The 16,707-nt window shown below is 37.6% G+C and overlaps 1 long non-coding RNA gene across 2 annotated transcripts in view; it reads right to left on the bottom strand.

Annotated features, from left to right (window-relative positions):
- LOC148125772 (uncharacterized) overlaps positions 1–10,158 on the bottom strand; it is a 53,243-nt gene extending 43,085 nt beyond the window's left edge. Inside the window, exon 1 of one of the 2 annotated variants that reach the window (XR_015743429.1) lies at positions 10,074–10,158. This is a non-coding gene — a long non-coding RNA (uncharacterized LOC148125772). The remainder of the gene's footprint in view (positions 1–10,073) is intronic. The other variant, XR_015743430.1, reaches the window with a different exon arrangement.
- Positions 10,159–16,707: the final 6,549 nt, after the last annotated feature.

Consider the following 16,707-nt stretch of genomic DNA (forward strand, 5'->3'; position numbering starts at 1 on the left):
TTCAGCTTCATAACGTTAGGGGGACAAATACAAGTTATTAAGACTGCCTCCAGTCGAAGGGCGATTAGCTGCAAACTCCTGTTTAGAGAGTGGGTTATATTGCATGCTATAAAGTATATGGTGAAAATTCTCAATCTGTCTGTCTGTCTGTCTGTCTGTCTATCGATCTATCGATCTATCTATCTTCTTAACTTTTCACGGCTATTTATATGTATGGTATTCAGCTTTGTTCGGGTATTTTCCCACGTCGTTATAGTTGTACTTTTAATATTGTAGCAACCACTCTGGCACAGCAGTAGGCTAGCCCCAAATTTAAAACTGAAGCAACTGTAAAAGTCTGACTCACAGATGAACTCAATACAGAAGCCTGATGATGGCAGATGAGATTCTGCCGAAACGTTGCTACAACTTTAAAAGCACAACTATAATGACGTGGGAAAATACCCGAACAAAGCTGAATACCATACATACATGCATACATATTTGTTTTCTTAAGTTTTCGTGGGTACTTACATGTATGGTAATGATGTGGGAAAATACCTGAACAAAGCTGAGTACCATACATACCTGCGAAAACTTAAGAATATATGTATGTATGTATGTATGTATGTATGTCTTGGCGTGTTCGGGTCTTTTCCCGTGTAAGATTGAGAGCATCCTGGCAACATTTTGACGAGGTCCCACTCACCATCTTCAGGCTGGTGCTTTCGGCTTCATGCTTGTGCAAGCAAAGCATGATTGGAGCTGCCGTCTCCCTACATATACTGGTGCAGAGGTTGGCTGTGTTGTCATTTCTTGATTGTTTGATGGAGTATATATAGGGAGACGGCAGCTCCGATCCCGCTTTGCTCCCACAAGCACGAAGCTGAAAGCACCAGCCTGAAGATGGCGAGTGGGACCTCATCAAAACGTTGCCAAGGTGCTCTCAATCTTACACGGGAAAAGACCTGAACACGCCAAGACCTGCATACCTGTACCCGCGAAAATCTACGAAAACAAATTTTATATATATATACTCATACATACATACATAAGCACACCCACATACACACACATACATACACACTGTATATATATTCTGATTGTGTAAGTTAGTACTATTCAACTTTGACAACTTTAAAATGAGTGGATTTCAATTCCCTGAATTCCCAGCCACCATTTTATAAAGAAAATAGTTTTAGATTCTTTCTTTTAAAGAATCGCTTGTGAACAACAGATGCTAGCTTAAAATTTTGAGGTTTAAAAGACAATATATAAGATCAGGTAGTGAAGCAAGAGGTTCCATGCTTAAGCAGAAATCTGATTAGAGTTTGTTTTAAATCAGCATATATGTCTTAACAAAAGCAATTTGGATTACATGTAGTAAATTAAAATTACATTAGAGTTTGAAGAACTTGTTTTTAAAGATGAGGCTTTTAATGAAAGTAATTAAAGGAATGAGGCTGTAATGATGGCTCTCTTGATCAAGATGAAAGGGAAGAAAAGAGGATGACATTAGCAAGGCGGAAAGACTCAGAGCACTGATGAGTTGCACTACTACAAGATTGGAAGAACCAGGTTGGGGAAAAAATGTATTCCTGTGGTTGCTAAGAATCGACACTAACTTAAAGAAACATAGTCAATTAATCAAGAAACCTGTTTGAGACTATTGATAAATTAAACCTAGTACAATTAAAATCATTATTATCTGCAAAAGACTCATAGCTGCCTTTTACTATTTTAGAACATTTCATTGCTTTTGTGGTCTTCCATTAAGTGGAATATAGCGTGTGTGTTAAATATGTTACTGAAGGTAAACTAGATAAGGCTTTAAGAGGTGTGTAGTTCTCTTCTTGATATTCAGGTTTTCCTTTTGCAAGCCCTTGTTAAACAGATGACTCATCATATGACTCAAGTTCACTGTCATTTGACAGTATATTATATTGGCAGTATATTAAAGTCTTTTATATTAAGGTCTAACTATGTGAGGAAAATGTTATGATGGATCAAGAAGTTCAAGTATAACTTAACATGGCGAAGCAGTCAGTTATGCAGGTTACATTCAAACAAGTTTAATTACTATTTTATGCTTGATCTGCTTTGGGTGGGAATTTGATGCAGATTCAAGGTGCAGGTGTATTGATTCCGGGACACACATTGGCAATAAAAAAAGTTAGAGTGTGGGGAAGAGAGAAGATTTCATGCAGGAAGCATCCCCTCCCATTCACTAAATCCCCCTCCCTGCATGACATCTCCTATTCCAGGGGTATCAAACTCTCGTCATCAGGCATTGTCACGTGACATGATGCAACTTTTTCCCTCTTCGCTAAACCGGGCATGGACGTGGCCAGCGCATGATATATCTGGGCTGCAACTTGACAGCCCTGTCCTATTCCCATTCACTAAGGAAAAATAAGCTCACTTGAGGATAATAGTTGATTACCCAGAAAGGACTTCCTTTTGTGCTTGAAGTTGCATTTTGTTCCTTCTCTCCTTCTATGGTGACAGTTTATAGCTGTTGAATTTGCAGTGTTATGTATGAAAAACAAAGCCTTGATAGAAAGTACATAAAAAAAACTATGTCTAGATTTAATCCACTTAGAGTTCTTAGCAAAGAAGCATTATGTTACATTATTTCTGCTGTGTAAGTTAGGGGACAGGAAGAGAGTAACATCTAAAATGTTTACTGTCTAACTTTATATTTGTTTAAATCAAATATGGGTCTGGAAAAAAAGGCAACTCAACCCGGTGTAAAGTGTGCAGCACTTGTCTAAATGTAGAACATTTTAGCGTTGTTTTAACCAGGTCTAGAGGGACACAGATTGTTTTCAAGGTTTTTGAAATGTTATTGAAATTCTTTCCCCGTAACTAAGAACAGCTTGCTCTTGTCAAATGGAAAACCCTTTTGTACAGATGGAACTGTTCTGAAAGCATACTTCATCGGTTTTACTTAAAAACAAAATATTAGAGGTCATCTTATCTTTTAATGTTCGTGACAACATGTTTTGTAACAGTCACTTTTCATTGGGATGAAAATGTTCAGTTAAAATAGATAACTGTATACCAGAGGTCTTCAAACTTGGCAACTTGGCATAACTGGCTGGAGAATTCTGGAAGCTGAAGTTCTCAAGTCCTAAAGTTGCCAAATTTGAGGACCCTGGTCGAAAGTATCTGTGGTCACTAAGAGCCATCAGTGATTTGTTGATATATAAACAAATGTTGGTCATAGGAGTTAACTTCTGTATAAACATGTGTTTAAAACAAGGAAGAGCTGTGGAAATCTGATTCAGTTAATGACTAACAAACCACAAAGAATCTCCTTGAGCAAGAGAAGCATTTCTGTAATAGGAAAAGGCTTCCAGTCCTTTTGTGCTCTGTGGAAATGCAAAGTAGGGACTTGAAAGCCATCAACAACATATTTGAATGAGAAAATATTAATGGAGCCATGAGAAAGTTCCAAATTTCTTTCAGAATAATATTCCCAATATAGAGGGCAGGGACTTAGGACCAAATTATGTACTTGAACTAACAATTTGAAGAAATAAATATGACCTTTGACCAGTGCTTGCTTGTACATTGACATTGCTGCATCTTTCTCCAACCTAATCACTTATTAAAGGTAGAATTGGGAGGCTACTTTCAGGTATTCAAGATAAGTTACATGACACATGTGTAGTTAATTCATATATAGAAGGTGAGAACATGTAATTTAATGTTGATTTAAATTTTAAATTTATATCCTTTTGCAATGTGGGGCCCATACTTCTCATCTTGAACTTTAAACTGGCAGACCTGGATTGAACCCTGATGAAACATCAGCAGAATTCATGTTAGTCATAATGTGCTCAAAGGTAATAGGTGAATCTCAGACTGTCATTAGAAGTCAAGTTCCACTCAGTTTAGGAAAAAGGCAAGAGCCTCCATGGCAAGGAAGTTCCAAGCTTTTAGGAGAAGGTATCAAAGTGCTTACAAAAATGTTTCCTGCTGCCTTTTCCCCCCTTTGCTTCTATTGGTGTATCACTCTTATCTGTCATGAGTCTCATTTCTCACTATCATTTTTCTTACGCTTCTAAGACACTTTGCCTAGTAAACGTTCTGCTTATTCTTTGGGAAGGTTTCTTGCCCACTTGAATATTTGGATTGGATTTAGAATGCAGCATTCTGTCCAGTGGTGGGATTCAGATTTTTTTTACTACCAGTTCTGTGGGCGTGGCTTGGTGGGCATGGCAGGGGAAGGTGACTGTAAAATCCCCATTACCTCCCGGACCCCACTAACCTGCTTTCCAGCTCTGTTCTCCTGTGCAGGGCAACAAAAGAAGACCCAGACGATCAGCTGGGACTCAGTGGGAGGCAGAGAATAGATGGAAGCAGGGCCAGTCAGAGATGGTATTTGCCAGTTCTCCAAACTACTCAAAATTTCTGCTACCGGTTCTCCAGAACTGGTCAGAACCTGCTGAATACCCACCTCTGGTTCTGTCACACTCAACTGACTCAGAAGTTAGTTTCATTTACTCATCAGGACCTGCACTTTTGTATATGTATTTATATATATGTTTTAAGGCTGCTGCTGCTGCTGCTGCTTTCATGTCAGAAGCACTGAGGCTCTTCTGGGGAGAAAGGATTAGCCAGTGATATCATCGTTGTCCAGGAGACTCCCATTTGGAGACTCCTTTCATGTCTCTATTAAGGCCCACCAAAGTGGTACCTATCTATCTAGTTGTGATCACTCACTTTTGAACTTCTAGGTCTGTAGGAGCTGGAAAGAACAATAGGATGTCTCCCCACCATGCAGCAGCACTCGGGTTGTCTTAGGCTAGCAAACTTGAGTATTGAGGTGGGGACCATATGCAATAATGAAAACGAATCTGACTGTGTAAAAATAGTATTTTTTTCAAACTTGGCAACTTGTATGATGTATGGAATTCCCCAACCAGCAAGAACAAAGAAATGTCAGGCAGTTTGGGTTACATGTGGCCATTAACTTCCCTCCCTGCAACCAGTTAGAACTGCATCTCTAAAGCTTGATAAGTTTCTCTTCTGGAAGTGCTGGTTTTGAAAAGGCACCGATGACAGTTAACCCAGATTCGTGATGTTCTTTCACCACCACTTTTAGGAGCTAAGCAGAAAACAACATGGGTTAATAAAACGTCTTCAGTCATTCCATTCCTTTTTTATCTACCTCCTGCTATTTCCTTGTTAAAGGGGGGAGAGGAGAAGTCTTCAAAAATGTTTAGCATTAGGTTCAGCAGCATCCTTGGTTTTTATTTCAAATCCAGGAAGTCTTTGATTTGATCTTAAAAAGGAACACATATTCTCAACTTTTATTTATATATTTAGTGTATGGCAAATACATGGACTTATAGTGGTTCAAATGTTAATGTCCAGTCCAGCCATTCAAGGACATGGTGGTGTGTGTTGAAAAAAATCAGACATTGGGCCAGTGAAGGCTCTTGATAAACGTTCGGACATGATGGATATTTTGTCGAGGACCACCAGTCACACTAAGGAGTAGAGACAAGACTCATTAAACAATGAGTCCCCGCAGACACCATGTTGCGTATGGATCCTGTTCAGAATTGACCAATGCTGGCAAGGAAGGTCAAAACCTGGCACCTTTTGTGTAGGGTCATCTACGTAACTGCCTGTACCTGGTCATTCAGCAGCCCATTTGGCGTTCCACTGTGTGTTGATGTCAAAAATTGTTAGACAGCTGTTGAGCGAGTGCCAGAGAAGGCTTCCTGGATTTAAGCCTGCCAATTGATATATGAGGAAGATCAACGTGCACAGGAAGAAGTGGGTTTCTCATAATTTTGTTGTACTTCTTCACTAAGGCTTCCAGCCTTCGTAGAGTTGGTGGTGCAATGTGGCTCAAGAGAGGGAGCCAGCAAGTAGGAGTAGATTTTATGCAACCTCTTACGATCCTCATTTTATCATCTAGTCTAGCATTGATCTTGCTAGTGTGGCAGCTATTAAGCCAAACAGGCATAGTCTTCAGCTGTGAAGTAGACCAACCCTAATGCTGATATTCTGAGTGTAAAGGCGGAGGCTCCCCATTGTCAACTGATTTGATTAGAAAAGAAATTATTACCTTAAACACCACAAACAATATAGAGATTAATAGATTCACATGATGGAAGCATGAAATGGTGACTACAGCTTCCAGATTCGTAAGATTCAGTTAACAAATTACAGTACTATTACTGATAGATTGTGGGATGTGCATTCATTGGATGAACAATGTTTTCTGCATATCTAACTAATCCACATGACATGGGAATTTAGTGTGCAGTAATCATGACATAGCAAATTAGCTTTTCTTTTGTAAGTTTAACATTTTTATTGAGTTATAAAATAAGGTAAGATACAAAATATAAAAGTAAATAGAACAGTGGGGAGGAAGAGGGGGAAGGGAAGTGAGGAAAGGTAGGAGAAAAAGAAAACGGAAAATTGGCTTCCAACTGTCTCTGTTGCAGTAAAATAAGGCATTAACATCAAATCACAGTTTTTGCTTTTCCATAATAGTATGAACAAGTCGTTTCTATAAAGATCTATCAATCTAATTGGTAAAACCCAAAATCAAAGTTTCATTCTTTTCCACTTCAAGCACAAAGTTCAGAAGCGGTCTCCATGTGGAACAAAAGTACTTATATTCTTTTCTTTAATTAAAATAGTCAATTTTGCCATATCAGCCAACTCTATCAACTTCTTCAACCATCCGTCCGTCCATGGTAGGAATCGAAGTGTCCTTCCATTTTTGTGCATACAATAGTCTTGCCGCTGTCAACTTATATAGTAACAAAAATTTTCCTGTATTGAGTCAGTTCTCTCCATACCTACGACAGAAATGAGGAACTAGTGCCCAGTACCTTAGTGAACCATTATTCCTGTGACTTTGTCTTACACTTTTATAATTATTTCAAATTCAGTTCTGAGATTTTTTTTTTAAATAACTAAGTATAATTTAATTTGTCAGGCCCATCCAGACTTCTGATTTAGCAACATTCAAAGGACCCCAAGTTACCCACCTGTTAAGCTTCTTGGAATATTAGTTTCTCCAAAAGCAATATAATAGGTGTGGTCTACTACTGCTGTTGAAGTGTTGTAAATGTTTTAGTGAGAGGACATGTTTTTTTTATACCTGTCACTATTTTTACACCAAAGAACTCAGCCTCACAACTTCTGTACACATTTTTGAAAAGCCTTCCACCTGCTTTAAATGAAGATAACTATAATTGTTTGCTTTAAACATTGGGACATTTGTTCTTACATTATGTGCATTTGAAACAGCTGCTTTGTTGTGCAGCAAGATTCCTTGCGAAGAAAGTAGAAAAGGATGGGCGGCCAACATGCTGGGATTTGTGTCCCTAGGTATGCAATTCTACAGGTTGTTCTTGACTTACGACCACAATTGAGCTCAAAATTTCCACTTTCCTATCTTGGTAAGCAAGTGGTTTTTTTTGCCCCATTTTCTGACTTTTCCTGCCACATTTGTTAGTGAATCACTACAATTGTTAGTAACAGTTGTTAAGTGAATCTGGCTTCCCCGTTGGCTTTGCTTGTTACAGGGTTGCAACATGTGATCACATGAACCTGGGATACTGCAACTATCATAAATACATGCCAGTTGCCAAATTTTGATCATGTTACCACGTGGATGCTGCTACAGTCATAAGCCCTGTTTTTCACTGACATTGTAACTTCAAACAATCACTAAATGAATGGTTATAAAATAGACTATCCTGCTTGCATATATATTCTATTCTTCCTTTCCACTGACTTAATTTCAATAGAACCAGAAGAGATAAAGACATCTTAACTAGCATTGCTGAAATGATTTATCAGGGATACATTCGAGAATATGATTCTTTTTAATAACAATATCCCTATGATGCTCCTTCTATAATTCCTTCAACTACAGTTCCTTAAACTAAGGTTTTCCCCACCCTTCTATTCATTAATGTCCGATTCTGAGAGACTGCTAGGACAAGTGCTCTCCGGTTTTCTTGGCAAGGTGTTTCAGAAGAAGTTTGCCATTGCTTCTTTCCTAGGGTGAGAGAAAGTGACTGACCCAAGGTCACCCAACTTGCTTTGTGCCTAAGGCAGGACTAGACCTCACGGTCTCCTGACTTCTAACCAGATGCCCTAACTACTATACAAAACTGGCTTTCAAAACTGTATGTAGAGTTTTGCAAATTATTGCCAAACAGAAAAAGAAATATGTAACATGAACACGTAACTTACTGCAGAGCTCCTACACATCTTTTGATCTTCACAAAATAAAAAAGACTAGAGACCAGAGGTGGTATTCAGCAGGTTCTGACCAGTTCTGGTGAACCGGTAGCGGAAATTTTGAGGAGTCTGGAGAACCGGCCAATACCACCTCTGACTGGCCCTGCTCCCATCTATTCTCTGCCTCATGAGTCCCAGCTGATTGGCTGGGTCTTCTTTTGTTGCCCTGCACAGGAGAACGGAACTGTTACAGCTGCAGTAGATGGCTTCCAGGAATGTGATTAAGAAATTGGCTGCCCAAGTTAATAGCTTCAATCCTTCAAATTATATAATTGTAAAATGTCTTAATAGCAACAATGACATCAATCCTAAAACCTACAGACCAATATTTTGGGCGGGGGGGGGGGATTTCAATTTTCATAATCTGGTCATAACTAGTCCCAAACATTGACCTGAAAACACTTTAGTTCCTAAAATTCCTGTAACCCTATCCCTTTTGTTTCAATAAATCTTGCTAAAGAAAACCTGAAAATCTTGCTTGGTTAAAAATCACTTGGATTTTGACAGCATTTGCAGGCCATTATGGGAAAAAATCAGCAAGACACGCCTCGATTTAGTGTAAACAGATCAGTTCTATTTCATATATTTGGATAGGACCCAATAAGTCTTTTTTAACAAACACACAAAAACACAGCCACTGTGTCATGCAGATACCTTGCCTTCCCCGTAACAACACCTGTCCTCTGGAATGGTTCCTCCCACCTCTAAAATTCAGACATCCCAAAGCCTGGTAGTCTTTTGGAAGGCCTTGAAGATCTTGCCTTTTCCTCAGTCTTTGGGTTTATTTACTTATACATATTATTTATATGTAGGGACACAGTGGTTGAGTGTCCAGCTCCCATAAATTGTTCCAGCCAACCTAGCAGTATGAAAACATGCAAATGCAAGTAGATTAATAGGTAACACATACAAGCATGCAGGAAGGTAAGAGTTCCATTTTTTCATGCAGTATGTATGCTCTATGCTATGGCATGATGTCATGCTGGCCATGACAACAGAAACTTCTCCAGGCAGCTCTGGCTCTTAGGGTTAAGAAACAGAGATCAGCACTGCTCTCTAAAGTTGGTGACAACTAGCAGAGTAAACCCCCCCCCCGACATCTACAGGTAAAACTCAAAAAATTAGAATATCGTGCAAAAGGTCATTTATTTCAATAATGCAACTTAAAAGGTGAAACTAATATATGAGATAGACTCAAAGCAAGATAGTTCAAGCCATGATGTGTCATAATTGAGATGATTATGGCTTACAGCTCACAAAAACCCCAAATCCACAATCTCAGAAAATTAGAATATTGTGAAAAGGTCCAATATTCTAGATTCAAAGTGTCCCACTCTAATCAGCTAATTAAGCCATAACACCTGCAAAGGGCTCCTGGGCCTTTCAATGGTCTCTCAGTCTGGTTCAGTAGGAAGCCCAATCATGGGAAAGACTGCTGACCTGACAGTTGTGCAGAAAACCATCATTGGCACCCTCCATAAGGAGGGAAAGCCTCAAAAGGTAATTGCAAAAGAAGTTGGATGTTCCCAAAGTGGTGCATCAAAGCACATTAATAGAAAGTTATGTGGAAGGGAAAAGTGTGGAAGAAAAAGGTGCACAAGCAGCAGGGATGACCGCAACCTGGAGAGGATTGTCAGGAAAAGGCCATTCAAAAGTGTTGGGGACTTTCACAAGGAGTGGACTGAGGCTGAAGTCAATGCATCAAGGGTCACCGCACACAGACGGATCCTGTACATGGGCTTCAAATGTCATATTCCTCTTGTCAAGCCGCTCCTGAACAATAAACAATGTCAGAAGTGCCTTACCTGGGCTAGAGAAAAACAGAACTGGTCTGTTGCTCAGTGGTCCAAAATCCTCTTTTCTGATGAGAGCAACTTTTGCATCTCATTTGGAAACCAAAGACCCAGAGTCTGGAGGAAGAATGGACACTGCACACACTGCAATATACTTGAAGTCCAGTGTGAAGTTTCCACAGTCTGTGTTGATTTGGGGAGCCATGTCATCTGCTGGTGTTGGTCCACTGTGCTTCATTAAGTCCAGGGTCAACGCAGCCGTCTACCAGGAGATTTTGGAGCACTTCATGCTTCCTTCCACAGACGAGCTTTATGGGGATGCTGATTTCATTTTCCAGCAGGACTTGGCACCTGCCCACACTGCCAAAAGCACCAAAACCTGGTTCAATGACCGTGGGATTACTGTGCTTGATTGGCCAGCAAACTCGCCTGACCTGAACCCCATAGAGAATCTATGGGGCATTGCCAAGAGAAAGGTGAGAGACATGAGACCGAACAATGCAGAAGAGCTGAGGGCCGCTATTGAAGCATCCTGGTCTTCCATAACAACTCAGCAGTGCCACAGGCTGATAGCTTCCATGCTACTCCGCATTGCTGCAAGAGGGGCCTAAACCAAGTACTGAATACATATGCATACTTACACTTTTCAGAGGTCCGATATTGTTCTATGGACAATCCTTGTTTTATTGATTGCATGTAATATTCTAATTTTCTGAGATTGTGGATTTGGGGTTTTCATGAGCTGTAAGCCATAATCATCACAATTATGACAAATCATTGGTTGAACCATCTTGCTTTGCATGTAATGAGTCTATCTCATATATTAGTTTCACCTTTTAAGTTGCTTTACTGAAATTAATGACCTTTTGCACATTATTCTGATTTTTTGAGTTTCACCTGTATATCCCTATTTTATTATTTATATAGATGGGTATAGGTGGCATGAAAGGAGTAATCCCACCCACTTTTATATATTGCATATGTTTTATTTTATTTCATTCTTTAGTTTTATTGCTTGTTTTTCTATTGTGCACCCTCCAAAATCACAACATTTTTGAGCTGGACAGCCTACTAAATCTAGCAAATAAACAAATAATAAATAAATCTTGTCTTAAAAATCATTAGCCGTGCTAGGAAATGTGTGTGTTTATTTTGCTTGGTGTAAATTAGTGACATTTATTGTATAATCATCTGTAACCAAATGCAACACTTTTATAAGGTATGAGTGTGAAATAAAGATTATTTATGTGTGTGTATACGTACACGTGAATGTTTTCTACATGAGGTGGACTCAATCACATTAAACATACAGTTTAAAAACCAGAGTGGTTTATCTAATACTTTGGTTTTAGCTTGGCATACTGGGTGAACTTAACCACTTACAGCTTATTAAGTAAATGGTAATTGTACAACCATCACTGAATGCAATATCGGATCCCATTGCAGTTTTGCTTCTCATTTCTCTTTTAAATGCCTGGTTCTAATTGCACCAAAAGAACAAACATTCAGTTGGTATAAAAACTGTTGAGAAATGTTCTGGAGGAATAAAGTACATATCTTGTGAGTTGGGAGATATTATGCAACAACGCTCTGGTAATTCATTCTTTGGATTAGGCCACTTATCCTAACTGTGAGAGTCTTGGCAAACATTGGGTGCACTCAAACTACAAACCTAATCCTTAAAAACATCTTCCCTTCAGATGTAATATAAAGTGTCATCCTCTTTGCAGCTGCAGTAAGTGTTTAATTTGAAGTAAGTGATAGGTGCACTTTCTGAAAAAAAAATTGTAGTCATAACTAGCTGGTTATCTAACTTCACACAAAGTTCACAACCTGATCAAAGTACATTTTTATCTGCTCATTATTTTGTTAGAACAGTAAACAGAATTGTGGAAATAGCGAGCCAAATTGCATTCAAATCAAACCCATTCAAGTAATAATTTTGACAAAAAAATTTAAAATTTAACTGCATATTGCTGTATAGAGGTCAAATTGCCTAATCATCCAATTAAGAATAGGAATCTCTTCTTTTTGCTTCCAAGTTGACTTAATTCAAACAAGAATGCAGTGGAAGAATTCACTTACCTAATAATGAATCAGATTTCAAAGAAATGTGAAATCAATGCTGCCTCTGGGCAAGGTCACGTGAGTTGGAATTATTGATTTAATTATAGTGCCAATTTATCAGACTAAATTCTTATGTAACAAACCAGTCCAAGTGGTAAGTCCCAGTGCTGACTGATTTCCCCCACCTCCCCACCCCAACTATTAGCATGCAGAAAGAACAGTTGCAAATGTTGGCATTGCTTAAATCACCTCACTTACATTTTTTTAAAGTGTTAGCTTCTTATAAATGCATTTTTAGAGATGCATCTCACTATTGTTCAAGTGAGCATTTTCTAAATATACGTTAATATATCAATAATGGTGTAATGGAAAGTTAATTTTCAAAGAGGGATTTAGAGCAGGGGTATCAAATTCATACTGTCACATCATCATGTGACATATCACGACTTTCCTCCCCCCTTTTGCTAAAATGGGGGTGGCCATGGCCAGCGTGTAATGCATCCAGGCTGCAAGTTTGACACTCCTGATTTAGGGAAACGGTTAAAGGCATAACAGGATTAGGGATGAAATGAATGCTTATAATTTAAGGAAGAAGAACAGAAGAATGTATGTGAAAAGAAAATCTTCAGGTTGAGCTAAACATTTTTGTAACTTTATGGATATATCCATGAATAGTTTTAGAGGGGAGATATATTCAATTCCATTCAGATCTATATGTCTATATCTATATATCATCTAAACTTCCAACATTATATGGCTATGATTCTTTCTCTCTCATTTTCCCTGTACCAACAGGAGGAACTGGATTGCTGTGGTCCAGGCACCACCAACAAAGTGGTGAGTTGCTAATGAAGAAGAATAAAAAAGGAAACGGGGCAGAGAGAAAAGTGGAAAGAAAAAAAGGGCAAGGGAGATGAAATGAAGAGAAAGGCAATGAAACTGAGTAAAATGACCAAAAAAGAAAATGCAATCACCTCCATTATTATCCACTATCTTATCTCAGCTCTAAATCAAGAGAGACTAATGGCCACTACTGAGTAGGCATTTAAATGAAGTAATGTGTATCAAAGATTGGAATTGGTGATCCTGGGTCTACCAAATATTATAGAACTCGCAAACGTCTGCCCAAATGCCAAGGTAAATAGGAATTGAAATCCAACACTTGAAGGACTGTAGGCTTTCTACTGTTTGACCATTTGAAGGCTTTCTGTGACATTGCTTCGTATCAATTTATTTATACCATTACTTACATTTGCTTAGTTCTTATGGTTATAGTAGAAAGCAGTGATTAATCTGTTGATAGGGTCATGAAAAAAAAATATGGAGGCCCAAGTCCATTCCTTTGTTGAAACTAATAGGATGGGGCACAAATGTGTTGTCCCAACTTCTATCATTCCCTTTATGGAGAATAGTAGGTTAGGATAGTCATGATTGTACATCATTTTTACCACTATTTCTCCTTAACTCGTCTGTTTGCAAATTGAAGACCTCTTGCAACACCAAGGTACACATCCGCTTTCCCAAGACAGTCCATTTAATCTTATTAATATTGAATGTCATGTTTGAATAGCACTTTAGGCCTCAGTTAAGCTTGTCAAGCATTTGAAAATCTATGCTTAATAGAGATTATTTTTCCTTAGCTACAGGAAGACTTCTATAACAATGACTTTTGTATAATTGTACAACAACAACAAAAGTAAATTCTTACAGACTTGCTTGACTCTTTAGCGCTGTTAAAATGCATTAATTCAAAAAGAGACTTTGTTATACAGTCAGAGAAGTCAGATTTTCTCAAGCCAGCATAATATCCATATTCAGATATTATTCAATAAGTGATTTATAATATTAGGTGTCATTTATCCAATGTATTCATACAGTGCTATGCAAAGGCATCAAACTATATGGCAGTAAAAATAAATTAGAACTATATTGTCAAAAAATGGTTGATAGCTGGGGAAGAATTAAAGGTTATAGCTTCCATCTTGAATTTTTTGACATTCATCCACTCTAAGAACAGTTAGGAACAATTTAAGAACATTTGAAATTTGAATTCAATTTGAATTAAAAAAATATTTTAATATTTTAAATCAGTCGGCATTCACAAAAGTGTTACAGTTCTCACACATAGATATATGCACACATATGCAATGTTGACATTAATAGTGCTATTTACAAAGTGCAAAATCAAATAACTTATTTTAATGAAAAGCTATTTTATTAAATCACAGGTATCCAGAGGAACATTATTTAGTTTTCTTTTGGCTCGTAAATCTTGAGTACTGTAATTCAGTGTTTCTCAAAACTGTGGTCTAGGTGTCCCGTCCCGTCCCCCCCGCATTCTCTCAGTAATCTACCAAATCAGAATTATTTGCCAGCCTCTGTTGAAAAATAATACAATAGTAAAATCCCATCAAATAACTGTGGGAAGCGGTAGTTACAGAGAATGTGTCAATACTGATAGGCAGTATGCATGTGATACTTCCTTTTAGCAGTTTTGTGCTGAGATAAGAAAGAATTTGAGTTTTACAACTTCCTAGCACCAGTGAACAACTAAGTTCCAACTAAGCCATAATGAGATTTGCTTAGTTCTGATGTGAAATATAGTAGGAATTCAGTCATTATGTCTAATTTACCATAAGCTCCTGCAATGTATGAATCTAGCCAATAATGGGTTGTTAGTTGGAGTTAAAGAAGCTATCCTATTGTGCTATGTTAGTCCAGTTATTGAGTTTGTTCGCAAGATAAAAATCAGGTCCAGGAAAAGGACAATACTGTTAGATTTTGGCCGTGCATGATTCTTTCAGATTGAAAAAGACTCTCTTCATTTTACAAAGGTTAGAGTAAGAGTGACCAGGAATTTCTTTCAGATGAAATCCCTAATTGAGAAGTAATGGGTTGGCTCTGGAAGGTTAGTGAAAATTATTGCAATCCTGACAGCCATTATTTCAAATTCTGTGATGGCAAAACTCTTGTATATAGCCCAAAAAAACAAACAAACAAACCCCAAACAAACAAACAAGCACTCATGTGCACCAAAAACACATGAATATGGCTTAAATTCTATGAAACAATGCAAATATTAAATATAATAATAGTTTTCCAGGGATTCACTATTCATTTTATATAGCAAGTTTTTACATGACCTTATGTAGGCCATAGGATATACGAACAATACAACATGTTCTCCTGACTAAGATAAATGCATGTTGCTATAATTGTTCAAAGAGTTCATTTTAATACAATGAACTTCGTGATATATGCCAGATTCACTCATTTGATACAACTTGTCTCTTGATTTATTGCCTCTTGATTTATTGTCTCTTGATTTATTGCCTCTTGATTTATTGCAATGTGCAAGCATGACTAATAAGTGCAAGATGTCATATATTTTTCCAAAATATACATAACTATACATTAATGAAATATTCAATTTTCATTCATTTTCAAAAGCTTTTTGGGATCCCTGCTTGCAATGTTATCAAACCAAGCCATCAATAGAACATAACTGCCTTGAGCCCGGAGGAGGCTCTGCTTCCTCCTTATTAAGGCGAAATCAAGGTTTATAGTCTTCCTTTTCAAAGTTTTATGTGAGGGTCCTACCAATTTTTGTCTTTTCCACAAACATTTCTTGTATTTTAAATTATATCTGCAATTGGTTGTATAACTCTTGCCTGTCAATCTGCATGAAAAGAGTATGTCTCAGTATTTAGTATTGGCTGCAGCTGGAATAAAAGAAAATAGTAGCTGTTCTGTGCAGAAAAAAAATTAAGGCATTAATAGCAATAGCAGTTAGACTTGTATATTGCTTTATAGTGCTTTATAGCCATCTCTAAGTGGTTTACAGAGTCAGCATGCCTCCAACAATTTGGGCCCTCATTTTACCCATCTCAGAAGGGTGGAAGGCTGAATCAACCTTGAGCCTGATGAGATTTGAACGGCCAAATTGCAGGCAGACTGTAGTCAGCAGAAGTAGCTTGCAATATTGCACTCTAATCACATTAAGATGTAACCTCTGTGTATGTCCATGTCTATGCATATGTCAGTATGTGATTTATTATGTATATGATCTATGTACAGTCAGACTTCAACAAGAAATAGAATGTTTAGTTTTCCATGTTTACATATTTGCCATATATATATATATATATATATATATATATATATATGTATATGTATATGTATATGTGTGTATATGTATGTATGTATGTATGTATATATATATATATATATATATATATATATATATACACACACACACATACACACACACACACACACATACATACATACACACACACACACACACACACACACACACACACACACCTGTAGTTCATAAAAATATCTGTCTACTTGGGGGGGGGGGAGAATTGAAATATGACATTGTCTGCCAAACCACCACAAGGAAATCTGGCTTTATATTTTTTTATAAATATGGATTACTAAGTACCCATAATATACTGCACATTTAACAGACTATAATTGAATAGCAGGCATTCAGAAATATACATTAATTTAAATTGTAATATTTTGATATTGATGAGATTGTTACCAATATTGCAATGATTGAGTCATTTGT

Source organism: Pseudonaja textilis, chromosome 4 (genome assembly GCF_049901715.1).
Source record: "Pseudonaja textilis isolate UNSWEBS1 chromosome 4, rPseTex1.2, whole genome shotgun sequence".
In the NCBI taxonomy this organism is placed as follows: domain Eukaryota; kingdom Metazoa; phylum Chordata; class Lepidosauria; order Squamata; family Elapidae; genus Pseudonaja; species Pseudonaja textilis.